This window comes from Palaemon carinicauda, chromosome 23 (assembly GCF_036898095.1).
Source record: "Palaemon carinicauda isolate YSFRI2023 chromosome 23, ASM3689809v2, whole genome shotgun sequence".
NCBI classification, from domain to species: domain Eukaryota; kingdom Metazoa; phylum Arthropoda; class Malacostraca; order Decapoda; family Palaemonidae; genus Palaemon; species Palaemon carinicauda.
The window spans coordinates 102,333,402-102,340,850 of NC_090747.1; the positions used below are offsets into that span (position 1 = coordinate 102,333,402).

At 37.5% G+C, this 7,449-nt stretch overlaps 1 long non-coding RNA gene across 1 annotated transcript in view; it reads right to left on the reverse strand.

The window, feature by feature from the left end:
- Positions 1-2,166: 2,166 nt before the first annotated feature.
- Positions 2,167-7,449, reverse strand: part of LOC137617316 (uncharacterized) — a 164,564-nt gene continuing 159,281 nt past the window's right edge. Inside the window, exons 4-5 of the long non-coding RNA XR_011039614.1 lie at positions 3,977-4,109; positions 2,167-2,296 (exon numbers count right to left, since the gene is read on the reverse strand). This is a non-coding gene — a long non-coding RNA (uncharacterized lncRNA). The remainder of the gene's footprint in view (positions 2,297-3,976; positions 4,110-7,449) is intronic.

Sequence of the window (7,449 nt, forward strand, 5' to 3'; positions counted from 1 at the left end):
TGAGAGGTTTGTACTATTGTTTAAAATCAGAGTAGTTGGCTTTTGAATAATTTTCATATCTTCAAGTATCTGTTTTGCTTTTTCTACAATTTCTAGATATAGATTTTCGATGGGACTTTCAACCTCTTCAACTACTTTCATTTGTTTCTTTATCTTAGAAGTAGAGATATAATTTTCGTCTGTGTGGTTTGGCAAGTTTTTCTTCAGAACCATTGAAAAAGGTTGCCCTGGTCTTATCTGCTTTTCAAGAGCTCTTTCACGAGCCTCTTTAAAAGTAACCCTTTCCATGGTCCTAATGGCCTGAATTTCTTTTTCAAAAATAAACTTAACACAGCTTTTAGATGTAGTTGGGTGTGCTTCCCCACAATGTATGCAATTAGGGTTTTCTATACATACTCCATGACTACTTTTTCCCCAGTTGGGACAAACAGCTGGCTTATTGTTTAGTTTTTCCTTACATTTCTGGCTTAAATGGCCATACATTTGGCTATGATAACATCGCAATGGTGAAGGGATATATGGTTTTACCTTCAAAGATAGCCAACCAGCTTTTATAACATTTGGTAATCGGCATTGATCAAATGTTATAATTAGAGTAGCAAGAGGAATACGGTGTTCTCCAACTCTCTTTCTCATTCTTACTACTTTAACTACTCCTCGTTTTTCATTTCATCCTTAATTTCTTTTTCCTCTATACCCAACAATTCTGGAGCATATATCACACCTCTACTCTGGTTGAAAGTAGGGTGAGAAACGCATTTTTCGCTATGACCATTCAATGTTGTAAGTGTTTTTAACCTTTCACCTTGTAATGGGGATGGTGTCTATCAAAAGACTTCCATTTCCGTGGGGTAGAATTTTTGGCTGCCCTCCACATAAAGAAACTATTTCCCTATCAGCTTTAAAAACATTTACACGCTCATTTCTTCCGTTTTCAAATTCCAAGATAAAAAAATTTTCATAAAACACTACTTCATAGTGACCAGGTAATACTTCTACTTTTCTACATCTTTCTGTACTGTCATAATTTTTCACTCTCTCTCTCTCTCTTCTTCTCTAGTGTTTTATTATTCACATGATGTGAATAAGGTTCCAATGTTATAATGTTAGAACCCGAGTTCGAGCTGTCTGTACTGAGGTCCATGTTTGGATTTTCCAGGTCGTCAACAGAGGGGTGGGTTTTTTGTTATGAGCAAGCCGGGTTATCCACCTCATATCGGAGGATGTCATTCCTCCTATCCCGTGTGGCCCAACACGAGAAGAGGCTTCAGCGGGGACCAGTCCTCTATTAGAGAGGGGCTGCCTCTCTTAAGGTGGGCGTACACTGGTCAGTGGGGGTAGTTAGCCCCTCCCACCGTCGATTTCAATGCTTGGCGTCACCCATTACCCGCAAATATGGGTCACTTAAAACCGGATCACTGGAGCCCGACTCTTAACAGACTTGGTCTGCACCCAATGGGGTCTGCCAGAGGGTGATGGCGTCTAAATTGGCACAGGTTGAGATGGAATGCCGTCCATCCCACACTGTGCCAAATTCAAAGCAGCATCCAAAGTATAATCGAACATGCCAAAGTCGTCAACAATATCGAGCCCAAAAGGAAGAGATGGGAGAAAAAAGAAATAACCAAAAGCAAAAGAGAAAGTGCTTACTCATTTTGCTGGATCGACAGCTGGGCACCGAGGTCCAGTGGGAAGTAGTTCCCACTGTTCATTCGAGCCCAGCTGCTAATCCCTAAGGCCCCCATCCTCATCAAGGCTTCAGCATCTGGAGGGGGACGGTTGCCTGATGCGACCTCTCCAATCCCTTCTATCAAAGGCATCCTCTTCCTCCAAACTTCTCTCCATATCAGCCATCACCTTATCTCACTATCTAACTCTCTGCCTCCCTCTCAATCTTCTCCCTTTAAGAGGTTCCTGCCAAGCCCTCCTCACTCCCTATCCACCATCCACACTTCACCACATGTCCACAACATCTTAGTCGTGATATTCTTATAACCTCTATAATCTTTACTACATTTATGAAAGTGTAAATTATAACATAAGAAAAAAATTATGCGGAAACAGAATCAAGTATAAAAAAAAGATCACTGAATACATCTACTACCTTTAAATTAGAAAAAAATGCATAAAGAAAAAGTTTAAATAAAATATTTGATAAAAACTTACCTTGCAATACATCCGTGAGTTGATGAAATCACTGCAAGACAGGTCTGATGAAAAGCGGCCTATACAGCGCTTTCTATGGTATTTGAGAAGCTTGTATAGCTATAAAGGTCCAAAGGAATTATCTGTCAATCTGAAATGTAAAAGAAAAAATATATATAAAGAAGATAAGAGAAATTGGCAGTATTTTTTCGTAAATTTAAATCTCTCTCTCTCTCTCTCTCTCTCTCTCTCTCTCTCTCTCTCTCTCTCTCTCTCTCTCTCTCTCTCTCTCTCTCTTTGTTGAAATGAAATCTTAGATCCCCATCAGTAATCTTAATCCGTTGATCTTGATATGTTTAAGAGACTGGGCCATTATCGCCTAAATATACGCCTTTGTTGTTCAGTTAAGGGACGGAATTTTACCCTTGCGTTAGTGTATACACACATACTCAAACACACATACATATACATACATACATACATATATATGCATTATATATATGTATATATATATATGTATATATATACATACATACATACACATATATATATACATATATATATGATCCTGTACATATGTATTATGTATACACACACACACACACATATATATTGTATACATACATACATACTACAGCAACATCAAATGCATCAGTTTCTAATCCCCTATAGGACAAAGGACTCAGAAATGTCTTGGTCATGCATGGGGTTTAGCCATTTTCATCGCCATGCTGGCCACTGCGAATAGGTGATGGTGGGACACTTTTGCCTGATCTCTCACAGCAAACCAACCTAATATGGGTGTCGCTGACTAACTAGTACAGCTTTGTTGATCATGGTAGGAAACAAAGCCTTTCAACAATATATATATATATATATATATATATATATATATATATATATATATATATATATATATATATATATATATATATACATATATATACATACACTGTAATATATAAAAATATCTACATACACATTCATAGGTATGCAGTCATTCATAATTCATGAATACTAATATTTCTATACATCAAGATTATAAATTGGAAGGTAATCTCCATATTTTCATGTTCGAAAAATAATATTCAGTTTTACCTTTCACTTTGATGAATATAGCAATAAAAAAATGATCTGGAAACCGGAATTATTTTCACCATAAATCGTTGTTTTAATTACCGCATAACACAATGAGATTAAATACATGATGAAGAATTTTTGCTGATTACAGATATAAGTAATTACATTTATGCTATTAGATAATTTTTCGATAAATTATTAATAACTTTTTTACCCAAATTTGATAAAATACAATTTATATCAGAATATAATTAATGTGTCAAAACCGTTATCCTTACATTAAGGGGTCGGTTGCCTGATGCAACCTCTCCAATGCCTTCTATCAAAGGCATCCTCTTTCAAAAAACTACTATTATCATCCACCACCTTATCTCACTATCTAATTCTATACGTCCCTTCTAATCTTCTCCCTCTTACAAGTTCCTTGCAAGCCTTCCTCACTTCCTCTCCACCATCCATTCTCACAACATGTCCTAATCTTCTCCCTCTTACAAGTTCTTTGCAAGCCCTCCTCACTTCCTCTCCACCATCCACACTTCACCACATGTCCACACCATCTTAGTCGTGATATTCTTATAACTTCTATAATCTTTACTACATTTATGAAAGTGTAAATTATAACATAAGGAAAAAATTATGCGGAAACAGAACCAAGTATAAAAAAAAAGATCACTGAATACATCTACTACCTTTAAATTAGAAAAAAAATGCATAACGAAAAATTTAAATAAAATATTTGCTAAAAATATACCTTGCAATACATCCGTGAGTTGATGAAATCACTGCAAGACAGGTCTGATGAAAAGCGGCCTATACAGCGCTTTCTATGGTATCTGAGAAGCTTGTTGTATAGCTATAAAGGTTCAAAGGAATTATCTGTCAATCTGAAATATAAGAGAAAAAAATATATGTAAAGAAGATACGAGAAATTGGACAGTATTTTTTCGTAAATTTAAATCTCTCTCTCTCTCTCTCTCTCTCTCTCTCTCTCTCTCTCTCTCTCTCTCTCTCTCTCTCTCTCTAGAAAGTGTTTCCCTTAAAAAGTTTAAAACTAAACACAATTAAGATGCAAATATTTATTTGCAGATTTTAATTTTTAACTCTACGTATTATGTGACCATATTAAAACAATACATCTTTTTTCATCACCAGTTTCTGTTACAAAACCTTTTAATAAAACATTTAATATGAAAGGAGTGAGAGAAAAAGACTAATATAAGACTCTCCAGAAGACAGTAAAACATCCATTAGGATCCAATACAGTTATGGTTGGTTAAACTAAACTTGAATGGAAGAAATTATGATCGATATTTTAATAATATTTTTAGAATATGAAATGTTATAAAAAAAAAAAAACTCAATTATACATATTAAAACAAATCTATAATATTCTTTGAATGTTTAATCTTGCATAAATTCTATACTGGGGCATTTGGGTATTTCTTCATTTAGAAATAAGATACTTAAATTGTTTATATATTCTTTCTACAGTAACAACAAGGTTCATTTGCTTTTTGTTATGCTTCTATTGACCAGTTTACTTAACTAAAAAGTAAATCTAAAGGGGCACCCAGTAGAGCATAGACCTCCTTTACGGCAGCTTATTTCTCGACCTTTTACTCGACCTTGATCTTGACCACTGACCTTAGCATGTATTAATTGGCGTGAATTTTCATTCACTGAATTATGAACCAAGTTTGAAGTCTCTGTGACAATGATGTCCAAACTTATGGCTGATTACGTGAATTGGACATTTTGCTTGGTCGTGATCTTTGACCTTGACCTTCCAAATTTAATCATTTCCAGCATTTTACATTACGGTTAATCCCTGCAAGTTTAATTACGCTACGATTTAAACTTTAACCAGGAAGCTGTTCACAAACCACACACACAAACAAGGGTTAAAATATAACCTTCCAACTTCGTTGGCGGAGGTAATAACATTTTGAAATGAAAAATATTAGTTAAGTAAAGTGAGGCCGTCTTCCATAAATCTTCGCCCCGGCAAATTGCATTTACATATCATCGAGCGAAATCTACCGACACAATAAAGGATACCCATCTCCAATACCGGAGCCCCAAGGATTCATTAAGCCTCTGAAGGAGAGTAAATGGAAGGTCCTCGGCCGTCATTCACAACGGAGAGGAACCAAATAGTGCCCAATTGGACCGACGGGATGCCCTATTGACAAAATGGTAGACTATTCAAAAATGTCGTTTGCGACCCATTGTTAAGGAATGGTGCGATTTTGTGATCGTAGACGGAGACCTTTGTGATGCGAATAGAGAAATATGTGAGACGATAAACGGAAGCCTTTGACTGATAAGAAAAATCCTAGTCTCTTCAGACCTCCAATAAGAAAAATTAAATTTCTCTAGGAGCGGATAAGCCTGAATACAAATGCTAGCGAATAACTGAAAAGATACAGAGCAAAGCATTAACTGGAAAGAAATTATTTTCACACACCAAGGCCCGCCTGAACAGACTCTTAGTGTCTGATGGAAGGCGAGAAATAAACCCCCTAAAAGTAAAAGTGAATAGGAACCGGGTTTGGGGAGGCCTTAAAGGTTAAAGGTTCCAGGATTTAGTTCCAGTTCCATCAGAATAGTTACTCACCAGAACGTCAGCCGGGTAAGCCCAACTCCCCACTGTGGTGTCCAACCACAGCAGTGGTCTCACCAGTAAACAGCTTAAACTCACGGTCCCAGCGGGGATCGATCTGCGGTCATGCGAATACTAGGCAAATACATTACTACTGTACTGCTTTCCGGTGACCCCGACTGAACTTCTGACTCTGGCCTCGGTCCTCATGTTACTGTCCTCTCATTGTCATGCTGTTCGTCCTCATGTTGATATTATCTACCTCTTTCACAGAGAGAGAGAGAGAGAGAGAGAGAGAGAGAGAGAGAGGAGAGAGAGAGAGAGAGAGAGAGAGAAATAAAACTATGACTAAATCTCATATGACTGACCTGATTTATTAGAAGATTTGAGAGAGAGAGAGAGAGAGAGAGAGAGAGAGAGAGAGAGAGAGAGAGAGAGAGAGAGAGAGAGAGATAATGATTAAAGTGGCTTATCATAGCTTTCTATACCATGTTTTTTTCCAAAAACAATATTTGAGATCTTCAGAGCAGAAAATGTCCCGATAGAGAGAGAGAGAGAGAGAGAGAGAGAGAGAGAGAGAGATAACGATTAAAGTGGCTTATCACAGCTTTCTATACCACGTTTTTCTTCCAAAAACAATATTTGAGATCTTCAGAGCAAAAAAGGTCCCGATAAAGAGAGAGAGAGAGAGAGAGAGAGAGAGAGAGAGAGAGAGAGAGAGAGAGAGAGAGATGAGAGAGAGAGAGAGAGAAATAAAACCATGACTAAATCTCTATGACTAACCTGATTTATTAGAGGATTTGAGAGAGAGAGAGAGAGAGAGAGAGAGAGAGGAGAGAGAGAGAGAGAGAGAGAGAGAGAGAGACTAAATCTCTTATGACTAACCTGATTCCTTAGAAGATCTGAGAGAGAGAGAGAGAGAGAGAGAGAGAGAGAGAGAGAGACTAAATCTCTTATGACTAACCTGATTCCTTAGAAGATCTGAGAGAGAGAGAGAGAGAGAGAGAGAGAGAGAGAGAGGAGAGAGAGAGAGAGAGAGAGAGAGAGAGAGACTAAATCTCTTATGACTAACATGATTCCTTAGAAGATCTGAGAGAGAGAGAGAGAGAGAGAGAGAGAGAGAGAGAGAGAGAGAGAGAGAGAGAGAGAGAGACTAAATCTCTTATGACTAACATGATTCCTTAGAAGATCTGAGAGAGAGAGAGGAGAGAGAGAGAGAGAGAGAGAGAGAGAGAGAGAGAGAGAGAGAAGAGAGAGAGAGAGAGAGAGATAAAACCATGACAATCTCTTATGACTGACCTGATTTATTAGAAGATTTGAGAGAGAGAGAGAGAGAGAGAGAGAGAGAGAGAGAGAGGAGAGAGAGAGAGAAAAAAAATAAAACCATGACAATCTCTTATGACTGACCTGATTTATTAGAAGATTTGAGAGGAGAGAGAGAGAGAGAGAGAGAGAGAGAGAGAGAGAGGAGAGAGAGAGAGAGAGAGAGAGAGACTAAATCTCCTATGACTAACCTGATTCCTTAGAAGATCTGAGAGAGAGAGAGAGAGAGAGAGAGAGAGAGAGAGAGAGAGAGAGAGAGAGAGAGAGAGACTAAATCTCCTATGACTAACCTGATTCCT